The following is a 15,968-nucleotide window of genomic DNA, read 5'->3' as shown; positions in this document are numbered from 1 at the left end:
AATGTCACATGAATTTGGCACATAATAAGGGTAAATTATCACGGCTTTTGGGATTAAGACTACTCCCATCAAAAACACCCACAAGGCACATACGGAACTGTTTGTAACTCTGTAACTTCTGGAAATCCTTATGGATCTAACGGGGATTGCTTTACTACAATCCTAGAGTTTTCTTAAAAAAAAATATATATATTTTTTTTTACATACATTTTAAATGTATTTTTTAAATACATGTCTGAACAACACAAATGGCTTTAGGAGAGTCACTCATTTAATGGAATAGTTCACCCAAAAATTAAAATTGACTGAAAATGTAATCTTAATCTCTCTGAATATCCAAGATGTAGATGAGTTTGTTTCTTCATCAGATTTGTAGAAATGTAGCATTGCATCAGTGTCTCAGCAATGGATGCTCTGCAGTGAATGGGTGCCGTCAGAATGAGAGTCCAAACAGCTGATAAAAACATCACAATAATCCACAAGTAATCCACACCACTCCAGTCCATCAGTTAATGTCTTGAGAAGCCAAAAGAAACAAATCCATCATTAAGACGCTTTTAACTTTAAACCGTTGCTTCCGGCTAAAATATGAGTGAGCAAGTGATGGAATGCAACATTTCTCCAAATCTAATGACGACTCATCTACATCTTAGGTGACCTGAGGGTGAGGATATTTTTAGTTTATGTCGAAGCACTGAAATTACTAACTGTAAAAAAAAATTTAACTGAAATATAAATTACACCCAAAGAAAAAATAGTAATGACAAAAGCACAAAATTACTAAATTATTAAAAATAAATAAAAAAAAAACATGAACTGAAATAAAATGAAATATTTTCATTTAGTTTAAGCAGTCTAAATAAACTAAAGCTAAAAACTGAAATATAATAAAAACTATTTAAAAAAAACTAATAAAAATGACATAAGCACAAACATTACTAAAACTTTAACTTAAAATGAAAGTATAAAAATAAAAGCCAATTCAAAATGTTAATAAAAACTGTAAATAATGCTAAAATAACACTGGATCCCAAAGCATTGTGGGATTTCCTTCTCCATGCACAGACTGTTTGTCTTTAGATATAATATAGATATTAGCTGAACTGCATGTAAATACTCAGAAAAGGGACATTTGATCCTATTTACGTCTGCAGCTCAGTTTCCATCTCAAGAGTTTGTGAAGCTTGAACAGTGAAAAAGCAGAAATGTCAAAGTTTTTGCTCATTAGGAAATATTAAATATAAACCACATTTGTTCAGAAGTCAGAATCAGACTGAAAAATCTCCCAGCACGGACCTCGAGCGTGAAGACTTTCATCCAAACGGTTCGACCCAGTTCAACGTTTCCTCTCCTGTACAGTAAATACCGAAGGAGGCTGTAAAACGTCTCGGACTCTGATGTCTTTGGCTCGATTTAATCTTAGCTCTCATTCCTTTGGTGCTTGGGAAGGTTTCGTCCCACATCTACACGTCTTTCCTGTTTAAACATCTCGGCTGAGACCTCATTTACCCTTTTTTTGTATTGAATGAACCTGTGATTTAATGAAGAAAGAGTTTAGAAAAGAACCACAATCCATTTTCTCTATTACATTCTCTGCATTTCTGTTTATTGCAAATCAAACCACAAACGACCTCGTTCATCCAAGTCCAGCATTCATGGAAAGAGTCTTATAATCATGGCAAAGACAAAGGAAGCTCGCAGCAAACTTTTCAAGATGTTTCAGGCATATCAACTGAAACAACTTAAGAAATATGTAATAAAAATCCAAAATGTCCCTCAATATTATCTTAGTTTAAAAGAGAATGTTTATATTTTGTATAACCTATGCAATAAATACAAACACTAACATACTAATCTATTAATTTGTAGCTCTTCATTTAAAATAAATGTAAAATTACATTCTATTATAATGCAAACATCACAAAAACATGTTGATTTGATTTAAAATAGCTTGCAATAGGGCAAGAAATCAAACTCATCTAAAATAGATACAGTACATTTGTCATAAATATTACTCCTGCAACTATATGGAGTGTTTCAAGTTACTAAAAAAAGCTTTAAATTAAAATACTATAATTAAACCTATTATATAGGCCTTTAAAAATCAACTCCGACCCAAGGGCTTTACATCCTGTGGAAACAGAAAGAAAGAAATTATTGGATTATTGCTCTGATCTCATATTTGTGAAATATTAATGTGATGAGGTAAATAAAAAAATGCATTTCCTCACCCAGTTAAGATGCAGTTTCTTGTTTGGATGTAAATGCCGGTGTAAAGGACCTCACATCGCACAACGTTGTTGGAGAAGTCAGACTCAGGCACCAGGAAGTCTGGATTGACTGTGACCTGGACAGGAAGTGAAACGCACATCAACAACAGGATCCGGTTCGGAAAATGTCTCTACATCAGCTTTATATCTCATACTTTGAGGATGTAGTTTCCAGGAGGGACGTCTGTGATGTCGATCCACTGGCAGTCGATGTTGGCAGCGTATGTGTCGTGGCAGCCTGGACTCAAACCCTGAAAATACAGCAAATAATATCTCTATTAAAGGGGTCATATGATGCGATTTCAAGTTTTCCTTTCTCTTTGGAGTGTTACAAGCTGATTGTGCATAGATAAGATCCCTGAAGTTGCAAAGACTAAAGTCTCAAAACCAAAGAGATATTCTTTATCAAAGTTAAGACTCTGCCACGCCCCCCTAAAACGGCTCATTCTAACACGCCCCCACATATCTACCACACTATATGGAAATATTTGCATAATGCCACCCAAATGTTCAAATATATTCACCTTAATCTGTTGCAATTACTATACTTTTTTACAGAATTGCAAACATTTTTACTCAATACAATATACTTTTTTCTGTAATGTTCTGGATGCTGTGTTCTCCATTTTTCTCTGTAGTGTCTAGTGAATGCTCTGTAGTGTTTATTTTATTGACTGATGAGTGTGTGATCTGAGAGCACCGTTTGATTTTGAGTGCAAGTGAAATGGTTTTGCAGTGATTGTTTGATTTTGATGGAAGAGTCAGAGGTTTCGTGAATTTAGTTTGAGTATTTGGATTTGTGTTTAAGGTTTTGAGAAAATGAGTGATGGTTTCAAGAAATATGTTTTAGCAATTCAGAAAAACTGTAAAACTAATAAATATAACTTTTTATTGAACATTAATGTATTTTATAATATTGCTGTTGCTGTCATTTTATAATAAGTAAGACGCATGAATTGCAGTGAGTGCATTACAGTAAGGTTTTTATTATTGATAATTTTATCATAATTTATAATAATATTCACACCCCCCTGCATCATATTTGTTCATTTTGGGCTGCTGATTTTAAAAATACTGCCTGTTTTACTGGAGCACGTCACAGTTTCACACAAAATATGGGCATTTCGTAGCATTATTGCTTTCGACAAGCATTTGTAAGGAGAAAAAGTCTCGTATTCTCCCTCAATCAGCAGAAAAAGACCACAAACACACGATTCCTGTCTGAATCTGAGCCAGATCACAACCATCTGTTCAATTCTCAGCCATTTTCACATATATGACATTATTTGATGCCTAATCCTGATTTCAGTGTTGGAATTATGGCCAGTGCCTGATGTTTTCTGCTGCATCTGTGTTGATGTAGTAAGTATTTGAACATATTTTTGCAGATTGTAAGTTAAATGATACATTTTGAAAACGTATTTTTGGAACTTTTGACATTTGAGTGCTTTTGTTATTTTCATAAGTGCATTAAAGCTGATATATTAATAATTTGAAAAATCTTCAGTCTTATTTTGTGAAAAAAAAACCTGTCCATGATTGAAAGTATTTATTGATATTTTTAACTCAGCATCATCAAATTAGGTAATACTAGTCTTTTTTTTTTTTTTGCAAATCATCTGATTTTATTTAAAGATGCATGGCTGTGCAATCATTAGAATGATTATAAGTATTGTATAATTAATCAGACTCTCACTGATGACAGCTGTGCCACTCCCACTGATGTCTGGGTTTGACGGGCAGAAAGTCAGTCGTTCCCATGTTTCTGACTTTCTGTGGGAAGCGCAGCAGAACCCTGTAGTCGATGTCTCTGACTGTGGGTCTGTATGCAGATCTGAAAGATGAAAGACAGCAGAAGATGAGCTCATGGATCATTGGGTCACGAGAGGTCATGCACCAGAAAAAATAAGTTTGCATATATTTTTAGTAAAATAGACCAACATTCGAACCATGCAACATTTATTTTTTAGGGTGCACTACGCCTGCTTCAACTGTACAGTAAGAAACTGCAAACTCAACATATAGTGAGCACAAAATGTATTTAGACACTCAAAACAATGTTTGAATATCAATGCATTAGACAAAAAACTGAAATCAAGATCTTTTCTCTTTACTAACGTTCACTTTTCATAATGTTTGAAGTCTCAGTGAAGGAGGGGGCTTTGTAGAAAACGAAGCGTTTGAGAGAGGCGGGGCATAGAGGACCTACAATAATGTACAGTATTTGAAAAATAATGTGTTTTTTGAACATTAAAGCATGTCAACATATTCTGTTACACCAAATACACAAAATAATGATCTTTAAAAAAGCATCATATGACCCCTTTAAATCAAAACACAGAATACGATTAGCACAAATCTGTCTTCTTTAGATTGATTGTCGTTAGAACTCAAATTATAAATTTTTTATTAATTGAAATTAAGCTAAAATAAAATAAAACATGAGTAGAAAAACTTGAATGAAAATTAGAAATCAGAAATGTTTTACAGTTAGTCGCCTTGGCTACTATAATATTTCTATTAATCAAAACACTAAATACATCAAGCACAAATTCATCTCAACCAGGGTAATTATTGTCTAAACTGAAATTATTATTATTTTTTGTTTGTTCATTGAAATAAAGCTGAAATAAAATAAAATATAAATATGAAATGAAATACTTAAACTAAATGAAAATTAAAAATGGTGCCTTGGCAACTAACTGTAATAATTGCTGTATGCAAGAATACAGCAATAATAACTCAATAATCACAATAATGTTTCATCCAGGGTTATTATCACTAAAACTAAAAGTGTTACTATTTATTTATTGTTTATTGAAATGAGGTGGAAATAAAATAAAATGAATTATAAAATATGAGATAAAAAAGACTTGAATTAACTGGAAATAAATAAAAACTAAAACTGAAATAAAAATAAATTAGTAATAAATTAGTAAATAGTAATATAAAAAACAAACGAATAAAAATGACAAAAGCACATAACAAAATTACCAAAAGTTACAATTGAAAATTCAAAATATATCAATAAAAGCTAATTCAAAATATAAATAAAAACTTTAATAGTATATAAATACTACTAGTCTTATTGAGATTCTATTATAATTTTCATTAATATTTCAAATGCGTTTTTTTTCTTTTAGTGAACTATAATAACGCTGCTGTGCATTGTGGGAGACTGTGATGTGTGTGTGTGTGTGTGTGTGTGTTAGTACCTGTGTGTGTGCAGTGCAGGCGTATCGGCGGTGAAATCCAGGATCACAGCCCGTATCTTCATCATCTGATTTTATTTAAAGATGCATGGCTGTGCAATCATTAGAATGATTATAAGTATTGTATAATTAATCAGACTCTCACTGATGACAGCTGTGCCACTCCCACTGATGTCTGGGTTTGACGGGCAGAAAGTCAGTCGTTCCCATGTTTCTGACTTTCTGTGGGAAGCGCAGCAGAACCCTGTAGTCGATGTCTCTGACTGTGGGTCTGTATGCAGATCTGAAAGATGAAAGACAGCAGAAGATGAGCTCATGGATCATTGGGTCACGAGAGGTCATGCACCAGAAAAAATAAGTTTGCATATATTTTTAGTAAAATAGACCAACATTCGAACCATGCAACATTTATTTTTTAGGGTGCACTACGCCTGCTTCAACTGTACAGTAAGAAACTGCAAACTCAACATATAGTGAGCACAAAATGTATTTAGACACTCAAAACAATGTTTGAATATCAATGCATTAGACAAAAAACTGAAATCAAGATCTTTTCTCTTTACTAACGTTCACTTTTCATAATGTTTGAAGTCTCAGTGTGTTTGAATCCGCTGGTGCTTTAGTGGTTTTAGTTGAAGTATGAAGTCAAGTTCACACAAGGGTCATAGTAGAAGAAACCACCGGAGTAAATAAAATGTATTATAACTGGTTACAATTATGCATATGAAATCATACAATGCATTATAAGGTGCTTAATTAATGCATTAAAATACTTTTATAATGCATTATATTTAAAGGCTTCAAGTAAAGTGTTAGGGTCTTTGAGTCAAATGTTTAGCTTTGAGTGTGTGTTTGTACATCATTCTTGTACAATAAATGACATTTTCTTTGATATTTTGTATCTAATGAAATGATTTTCAGACATTTTTAACCCTCATGTTGTGTTCTGGTCATTTTGATTCGGAAAGGATTTTCTTTTTTCTGAAATGCTAGTTAATGCTATTGTATTGGTCTAAAACTTACTGACTTTGCTCACACCCCCAAAAACATTATAATTTTAGTACTTTTGGGGGATTTGTTATACATGTGGTGTTCCTGGTCAAAAATGGCCGACCTACAAAAAATGGCTTACAATTGTCTCATTATGATATATTATGACCATATATTGGATTCAATCTTTTTATCAACTTGTTTTCTTTGAATTAGCACAGGTTTTCTATTTCTTTTTGCAAATGATAGGTTATCTGAGCTTATGTACTCCATTGCCAAAATTATTCACAAATAACGTTTTTTTTTTCCACTCAGAAACTGATGCACATAAATTCAGATTATAATATTATAATAAATCCATTCAGGAATGTTTGCTCTTAACTCTCTTCATCACTGAACAAACTGGTGTCTCATTAGTTGTGTTAAAGCAAAACAGGCAAAAGTCCATGTTCTTTGGAGGGAGTTAGACTATGTTTGATAATGTTTGATCAAATACATTTATATGAAAAGTATAAAACGTGTCTAGTTTCCCTACAATGGGGTTCTGGGGTGAACATCTGGAAATGTTTGAAAAAATAAAAAAAATAGATTTAGGAAAAAATGCTGTAATTAAAGCAAAAGAGAGACACAAAACAAATACTATAAAATGTTCTTTAATTTATGGGATCTGTGATGTGTGTGTGTGTGTGTGTGTGTGTTAGTACCTGTGTGTGTGCAGTGCAGGCGTATCGGCGGTGAAATCTAGGATCACAGCCCGTATCTTCCAGACAGAAACTGGCCTTGTGACCCTCAGCGACCTTCAGTCCGGTGTTGATGTCCAGCAGATCATAGTGACTGAACGCATCCATGCTGTGATAGTGCCTGTCATATATCACACCGTTCATACGGATGAGTCTCATCATGCACTTCTCATGTGTTATGATTAACTCCACTATTAACACACACATAATGATTTGAACAAACACCCTAGCAACCGCATAGCAACCCATTGAAATGCATCACTCACATAAGATTTACAAAACACATAGATCCGATTCTAAATTCTGATTGCATGGTGGTTTTCTCTAATTTTTACAGTTTTTCTGAATTGCTAAAACACTAAACCCCAATCTCTGAACCAAATTCTCACTAGCTTAAACCAATTTGTCGAATAAAGCACTCTTTCTGCTAAACCTTAAACACGCTCAGGCAGTTAGGCTCTATTTGCAAATCTCATGCACGGCTTACAATTGTCTCATTATGATATATTATGACCATATATTGGATTCAATCTTTTTATCAACTTGTTTTCTTTGAATTAGCACAGGTTTTCTATTTCTTTTTGCAAATGATAGGTTATCTGAGCTTATGTACTCCATTGCCAAAATTATTCACAAATAATGTTTTTTTTTTCTACTCAGAAACTGATGCACATAAATTCAGATTATAATATTATAATAAATCCATTCAGGAATGTTTGCTCTTAACTCTCTTCATCACTGAACAAACTGGTGTCTCATTAGTTGTGTTAAAGCAAAACAGGCAAAAGTCCATGTTCTTTGGAGGGAGTTAGGTTATGTTTGATAATGTTTGATCAAATACATTTATATGAAAAGTATAAAACGTGTCTAGTTTCCCTACAGTGGGGTTCTGGGGTGAACATCTGGAAATGTTTGAAAAAAGACAAAAAAATAGATTTAGGAAAAAATGCTGTCATTAAAGCAAAAGAGAGACAAAACAAATACTATAAAATGTTCTTTAATTTATGGGATATAGGCCTTTACGTTTTTTAGGATTCTGAAAATGTTGTTTTTTTTTTAAATAAAAATGCTGTCATAAATGCAAAAGACAGACAGAGAACAAATATATACAATATTTACGGTTATAGGATCGTACGTTTTTCAGGATTCTGGCAAAAATGTAAATAAAAAAATAAAAAAGACAGATTTGGAAAAATTTTCTTTAATTTATGTGATTTATGACCGGAACCAAATTAGGTAGGTAAATTAGCGTAACTTGTGTCTAAATGCTTTTTATGGTCGCTGTAAATCTACACAGATGATAACTCATAACGCACCGCGCCAGGCAGTTCTCCTCCGCCGCGCACCGGAGCGCATACATCTGGACGCGCTGGATGTATGAGCCTGCCTGGATGGAATATGGATCTGGCACAAGATCAGGAAGACCTGCAGTAGAGCACAACACAAGCATACTGAAAACAGTCTGTTTTAAAGAAATCCCACACATTCCCCCATATGTTGAGGCTAAAATCGCCCATTGCGCGCAGCTCACCGTTTTGGAAGTATCTGGTGCCGTAACCGGTGCCAGGCGGCGCGCGGCGCGGGATGACCGTCCTGCCGTCGGGCGGATAGATGTTATAGAAAACCGTATTCCTGTTTCGCGGATCATCTCCTGCCATACTTTCAGACGTGGTTCCCTGCTCCACATTTGGCGTTTGCGCTCTGGAGAGCCCCGCTTCATTATAGTTTCCATTAGTTAAAGTGTTTGAATTCTCCGTAGGCGCTTCCAGGTGTTGGAGATTGGCAACCGCTGGTGCCCTCCGTGCGGTATTTTCCCCTTGTGCCGAGGTTCTTCCGCCGCCGGAGTATTCGGACGGAGCGGTGGCGTTGGATCTGGTTCCTGGAGGTGCTCTGAGCCGCTGACGCACCTGCATTTGTCTGGCGCCAGGCGCGCGGCTGTTGGCCGCGATGTATTGCATGCGGTCCGGACCCAAAAGCGCGGTGCTGCCGCTATTAGTGGCCGCAGAATCGGACACTTCCACTCGAATTTGCATGGTCCTGTCCCGGACAGCATCTCTATTGTTGCTTAGAATCACCCTGGACTGTCTTCTGGACGCCACCGGTGCGTGATACTCCGAGCCGGTGCTCATTAAACTGAACACCTGGCCGTTATTCACCCACTTGATCCGGTTCCTCCAGGGCGCGGAGTTTTGCGCGCTGATAAAGTTATTCAGGCCTTGAAGTAAATAGAAAACCAAAAGCAAGTTTGACATCTTGAGATGGATTTTAGAGCCGGACGGTCACTGATATGGGCTCCCAGCACAGATGTTCCTCTGCCAGTGGATGTGGCACTCTGAGGTGCGTAAACGGCATAGTCCGATCTTCCTCGAGATACTGGAAACGGACCGAAGGTCCGCGGACGAACCTTTATCAGATTGTGGGAGTTCACGCGTGCATGCACGGTCAGGGATACTCGCGCTTTACTCTTTCCTCGCCGAACAAACTGGTGGCTCATTAGTTCTGTTAAAGCAATGCAGGCAAGTATTCATTGGAGAGAGTTAGGTTATGTTTGATACATTTTCAAAATTTACATGAAAACTATAACGTATCTAGTCTGTGCAATGGAGTCTGGAAAATAAATAAATAAAAACTGCATAAGTAAATAAAAAATAAAATAAACAAATTAAAAATGCTGCCATTAAAGCAAAAGAAACAAACCAAATACTATAAAACTTTTTGTAATTTATGGGAATTATACTTAAGTATTTCAGAAATCTTTAAAAAAATGCAAAAGAGAGATACAAACGATAAAACTTATTAAATGTATGGGTTTTTCAGAATTAAAAAAAAAAGATTTTGAAAAGAAAACTGCTGTAATTAAAGCAAAAGAGAAACACAAAATAAATACTATAAAACTTCATGTACCGGTAATTTATGGGATATAGGCCTATACATTTTTCAGGATTATGGGAAAAAAATTTAAAAGATTGATTTTTTTGAACAACAACAACATCAAAAATGCTGGCATTAAAGCAAAAGAGAGACACAAAACAAATACTACTTTCTGTAATTTATGGGATATATATATACAGTATATATATATATATATATATATATATATATGGGCCTATACGTTTATAAGGACTGTGAGGGATAAAAATACTATAAAACTTTCCATCATTTAAATATCAGCATACATTTAACAGGATTGTGGAGGGAAAGAACTTTAATTTGTTTTGTTTTTTTTGAAAGAAAAAAAAAATGCTGTCATTAAAGCAAGAGAGAGACACAACACAAACACTCAGGACTTTGAAAAAAAGTTTAAAAAAAAACAGATTTGGAAAAATACTAATTATGTATAAAATGATAATGATAATAAAAAATGATCATTTAAGTGATATAGGCTTTTTCGTTTTTCAGGATTCTGAATAAAATCTTTTATTAAAGCAAAACCAAGACAAATCAAATACTATACAACTTTCTGTAATTTATGGGTTGTAGACCTACAAGTTTATCACTAAAACCAACATTTGGTCCTAAAATGGTTAGCCTCTACTTAGTTATAGTTAAATCTGCAGCCCTGTTTTCCATGATGGTGTATTTAATTTGATATTCAAACAGTCATCAGAATTCAGTCCAAAGTTCTAATGCTGCAACATGAAAAAATAAAACCTTCTTTTTGACTTTCTGAGGTGAAGAAACAACATTCTTTAGATGAATCAACTCTTTTCACTGTTGAAAACTATTTATAACAGTTGAGATTGACTTCATTATTATTTGGCACTATATATTTGTGGAAAGACTCATTATTTCTCTGAAGTAAACGCTGCACACTGGTATTCTGGTGAGATGTTTGTGAGCTGTTCTTCTGAACGCATCTGCTCAACAAACAAACCATCCTCCTGTCAAAAAACACTGAGCCACATCACTCTCCAGACCTGTTCATTTAGAACAATCCTAAATAACACAGTCCATGTTTCTCTGTCAAAATATAAATAATTTAGTGCAATTTAAATGCCAAGATTTGTTTGCTTAATTCAAATCTACCACAGTTGAATTTGGTGAGGTTCACAACTAAAGATAAAGACACACTGAACATCAGCTTAAAGAAGGAAATGTTGGTGAGACTGACAAAGTCCACTAGATGGCAGCGCGCACTAACAGAAAACACACAGACTGAAGCAGATTCATGTCATCAAATCCCCCACAATTCATTTCTCTAGCACTGATTTTTTATATTCTCAAACATTCATTCAACAGCAATAACAACACACTGACACACATTAAGAAGAAAATCACTGTATAAAAAGCTTGAAAAAAATGTGTTTTTCATAATGTCAAAACAATATTTTTAAATGCTACCTTTTATTATTATTTTTTTATGTTTCATGAATGCTTTTGTGTTTCTTAATTTTCTTATAATTTAAATTTGGCTGAAATGTCCCTTATAAGGTTAATAATAATAGCAGGTTCCCAACAAGGTTATTATCAATAACTAAAACTAAAACCATAAACATCATTGTTATTACTTGAAATAAAATAAAAATTAACTGGAATAAACTTAAATATACTATTTTGTTTCGTTTAAGTAGTCTAATTAAACTAAAACATAATAAAAAAAAACTATTTAGACATATTTAAAAAAAACATAAAATTACTTAAGTTTGAAATTAAGCAATAAAATTACTAACTAAAAATAAAATAAAAACCTAAACTAAAAGGGATTTAAAAAATAAAACAAACAGTAATTTAAAAACTAATAAATATGACAAACGCACAACAAAATTGCTAAAATTAACTAAAAGTTTAATGAAAACAGGAAAATATAAAATGTCTATTTTTTCAAAATATTAACAAAAACTAAAATAGTATATAAATTAATTATACTAAAAAAAATAAAAAAAAGACACTGGTTCCCAATGTCAACTTACCCCATATAATATGGCAAATTATAATGTGACGAAGGTCAATATATACAGACACTTCATATTTTCTCATATTTAATAGTATATGATGCTTTGTTAATTGCATTTAATATAATATACTTTCAGTAAAACATTTGCAATGGGTTTGTAAAGGCTAGTTTTACGCATGTTTTGGCGTGAGTTTTTATTGCACTTGCACAGTTTTGACCAGCAGGCGTCACCAGCGTGCAGAGCTTCGGAACAGTGAATCATTTTGCGAAGCAAAAGGTTCAATTGATTCGAAGCTTCGAAAAGGTTCGTTTCTCCCATGCATCAGTACAGAGTCGAAGTACTTTATGGGAATACACTGAAAAAAATGTTTCATTCATCCAATTAAAAAAATGTTTACCCTTGGGGCATGTTATTTATTTTTCATTGGCTCAAGTTAAAAAATATAGATGTGAATCATTAACCTAATTTTTTTTAATTGGATGAATGAAACATTTTTTCAGCGTAACAACACACACACTACCAGTCAAAAGTTTTTGAACAGTAAGATTTTTTATGTTTTTTAAAGAAGTCTCTTCTGTTCACCAACCTGCATTTATTTGATCTAAAATATATATTGTGAAATGTTTTTTACTATTTAAAATAACTGCTTTCTATTTGAATATATTTTAAAATGTAATTTATTCCTGTGATTTCAAAGCTGATTTTTTCAGCATCATTACTCCAGTGTCTTCAATGTCACATGATCCTTCAGAATCATTTTAATATTCTGATTTGCTGCTCAAAAAACATTTATTATTATTATTATTTAAAACAGTTGAGTTTTTTTTCAGGACACTTTGATGAATAGAAAGATCCAAAGATAAGCATTTATCTGAAATAAAAAGCTTTTGTAACATTATACACTCTACCATTCAAAAGCTTGGAGTCAGTACCATTGATATACCGGGGGAGAAATTATAGAAATTAATACTTTTATTTAGCAAGGATGCTTTAAATTGATCAAAAGGGATGATAAAGACATTTATAATGTTACAAAAGATTTCTATTTCAGATAAATGCTGTTCTTCTGAACTTTCTATTCATCAAAGAATCCTGAAAAAATCTTCACAGCTGTTTTCAACATAATAATAATAAATGTTTTTTGAGCAGCAAATCAGCATATTAGAATGATTTCTGAAGATCATGTGACACTGAAGACTGGAGTAATGATGCTGAAAATACAGCTTTGATCATATAAATAAATTACATGTTAAAATATATTCAAATAGAAAGCAGTTATTTTAAATAGTAAAAATATTTCACAATTTTACTGCTTTTGCAGTATTTTGGATCAAATAAATGCAGCCTCGGTGAGCAGAAGAGACTTCTTTCAAAAACATTAAAAATCTTACTGTTCAAAAACTTTTGACTGGTAGTGTATATAACCAAATAAGGAATTGTGAAACACAAAACATTAATAGAGCATCGTTTGCCACAGCATATTCAGTATTACTTGATTTCACATTCCTTGTATGTGTCGCTCAGTCAAATCACAGCGAGGACTTGCAAAGCCAAACATGGCCAGAGCTGCTGATAGAGTAACGTGACACTGCGAGCAGGAATAGAAATGAGCTGGAACCCCCCTCACAACCTCCATAAGAGCCGAGAGCCGAGCAGACACTCACACTCCCTCAGCAGAAGAGACTCAGATACAGTTTAGACTACAGTAAGTATCAAACATTACATTGAGTCTTTACTTGTGTGTCTAAAAGTGCCAAATGTGTAAAACAAACCACAAGCAGAAGCGTTGCTTTCCACCTGGTTTTGGACATTGTATGTAGTTTACAGTAGCGAATAAACTCTCTGTGTCTTTGGCGCTCCTGGTTGTTTCTCTGTTGGGTTTGTTGAATAAAATCTTCCCCGTGTTTCCTCCCGACATCAAACTAACGCTGCTACGCTTTGAAATTATTTCATTCGTAAATCTAGGTGTCCAGAGCTGCACTGATCTTTGTGTGATTTCACGAAGATGGTCTTTAATGGTTTGAGCACAAGATTTCCCAAAAGGAATATATTTCCACACACCTGAGGCAGAAACATTATTCTTCGAGGAATTGCCATCTAAATGATAGTGCCTAAAATAAGGGCTGAAGGTCACCTTTAATTTACTTCTGGAAGCAGGTGAGAAAACGCTTTTTTGCCTTTCAAGGAGATACGCAGCATAAACGAGCTCTCGGGCTTATGGATCATGGAATATGTGACTTGCTTGGGAGAAAAAGTGCAAGCGGCTCGCCAGAATGTATGTACGTCGATACTGATCTATAATTCGATGAACAAAATGTTTATTTGTCTCATTCTGAAGCATAAACCTTGTGCGTAAAGCGCGCGTCTCCAAATGCGCACCAAGATTATCAAGCGCGCAAACGATAAAACGATTACAGCAAAAACTAGAATGAAAAAAAATTGATCTAGAAAAAAAACAACTGTACTTGCATCTGTAATTCGGAAAATATACTTTATGTACATATATTATACTAGCGCTTTGGTATGAGAAAAGCGCGTAAATGTATTACTATTATTATTATTATTTTTTATTATTATATACAGTTATACATACATACAGACAGTCAGTTCAATAGAAAATAAAGTATTTAATATATTTACAGATATTTAACATTTTATTTAAATGTCTATTTTGTTGCTATTTGCATAAAATATATTGCATAACTCTAATTTTTTTTCAGTAACGTATATAACATATTAATTATTTAGTGAATATATTTACATACATTTAAATATGAATTAAAATTGTTTTAATATGTATTTTGTTGCGATTTGCTTTTATAAAACTATAAAAAATAAACTGAGCCAATATGCTGTAAATAAATACTATATTTCTATATAATCTAAGACAACAACATACATATAATTTATTTTAAATATAAGACAAATTTGAAACAAACAAACAAAAAACAACAACAAAAATAAATCAAACTAGCCTAAGATAACCAAGCAAGTGATCCAAAACTCTCTAAGTAAATATCCTTTGATACTTATTTTCCTATGATAAGACATTAATTTTTTTTATTATCTCGGACTGGTTATGATGGTCATAAAAATCTACTGATTCAGTTTGTTGATATGGTGTTTTATGTCAAGTTCACGCATGATCCACACACAAGTAATAACTTGCATATGACCTACATTCCTGCTGACACTTGTCTCCTGAAGACAATCCAAATTTGTCAGTGTCCATATTCCCTCATTTAAAGCCTCCCGGAGAGCCATATGTCTGCGTCACGTGGTCTGCATTAACCCGAGCCGCGTGAGTAAAAATAAACTGCTGCTCATCTAGAAATGGAGGAAGAGGAAGATGTTCTTTGCCTGATGGAAAAAGAAACGCAGTTTGAATTTCTTGCTCGTTCAGGTTAGTACTGACCTGCTGCTTGACCTGATGGTCAACCAGCCATTCTGATTGACCAAGCTGGTCTTGCTAGTTAAACTAGTAAAGCAGGGTTTGGTCTGATGCTAAACAACCAGCAAACCACCACCTGTCCAAAACTCAACATATACTGGTTACTAGCACATCATTTAAAAGACAATTAAATTGATGTATTTTTTATGATAATATATGATCATATAAAGTATTCAACATTTGCCTATTTATAATTATAAATATAATTTTGTAATTATAAGCATATCTCTAGTTTGTTCCATGAAGTATTTAATTTTATTGAAATAGAAATTAATAATAGAAAATTATAGAAATTAATTTAAATCACTAAAACGGTAAATATATTGACTAATATATATATATATATATATAAAGTGGGTACGGAAAGTATTCAGACCCCCTTAAATTTTTCACTCTTTGTTATATTGCAG

The 15,968-nt window shown here is 33.5% G+C and overlaps 1 long non-coding RNA gene and 1 pseudogene across 1 annotated transcript in view; one reads left to right on the top strand and one right to left on the bottom strand.

Annotated features, from left to right (window-relative positions):
• Positions 1 to 2,227: 2,227 nt before the first annotated feature.
• LOC107723966 (protein-lysine 6-oxidase-like) lies at positions 2,228 to 9,564 on the bottom strand (annotated as a pseudogene).
• A 4,178-nt stretch (positions 9,565 to 13,742) lies between these two features.
• LOC107723985 (uncharacterized) overlaps positions 13,743 to 15,968 on the top strand; it is a 6,188-nt gene continuing 3,962 nt past the window's right edge. The window contains exons 1-2 of the long non-coding RNA XR_001637988.1: positions 13,743 to 13,812; positions 14,073 to 14,264. This is a non-coding gene — a long non-coding RNA (uncharacterized LOC107723985). The remainder of the gene's footprint in view (positions 13,813 to 14,072; positions 14,265 to 15,968) is intronic.

This window comes from Sinocyclocheilus rhinocerous, unplaced genomic scaffold, assembly GCF_001515625.1.
Source record: "Sinocyclocheilus rhinocerous isolate Xijiao unplaced genomic scaffold, SAMN03320098_v1.1 scaffold102, whole genome shotgun sequence".
NCBI classification, from domain to species: Eukaryota; Metazoa; Chordata; class Actinopteri; order Cypriniformes; family Cyprinidae; genus Sinocyclocheilus; species Sinocyclocheilus rhinocerous.
Note: the sequence above shows the minus strand (reverse complement) of the source record. Positions and strands in the feature narration are given on the sequence as shown.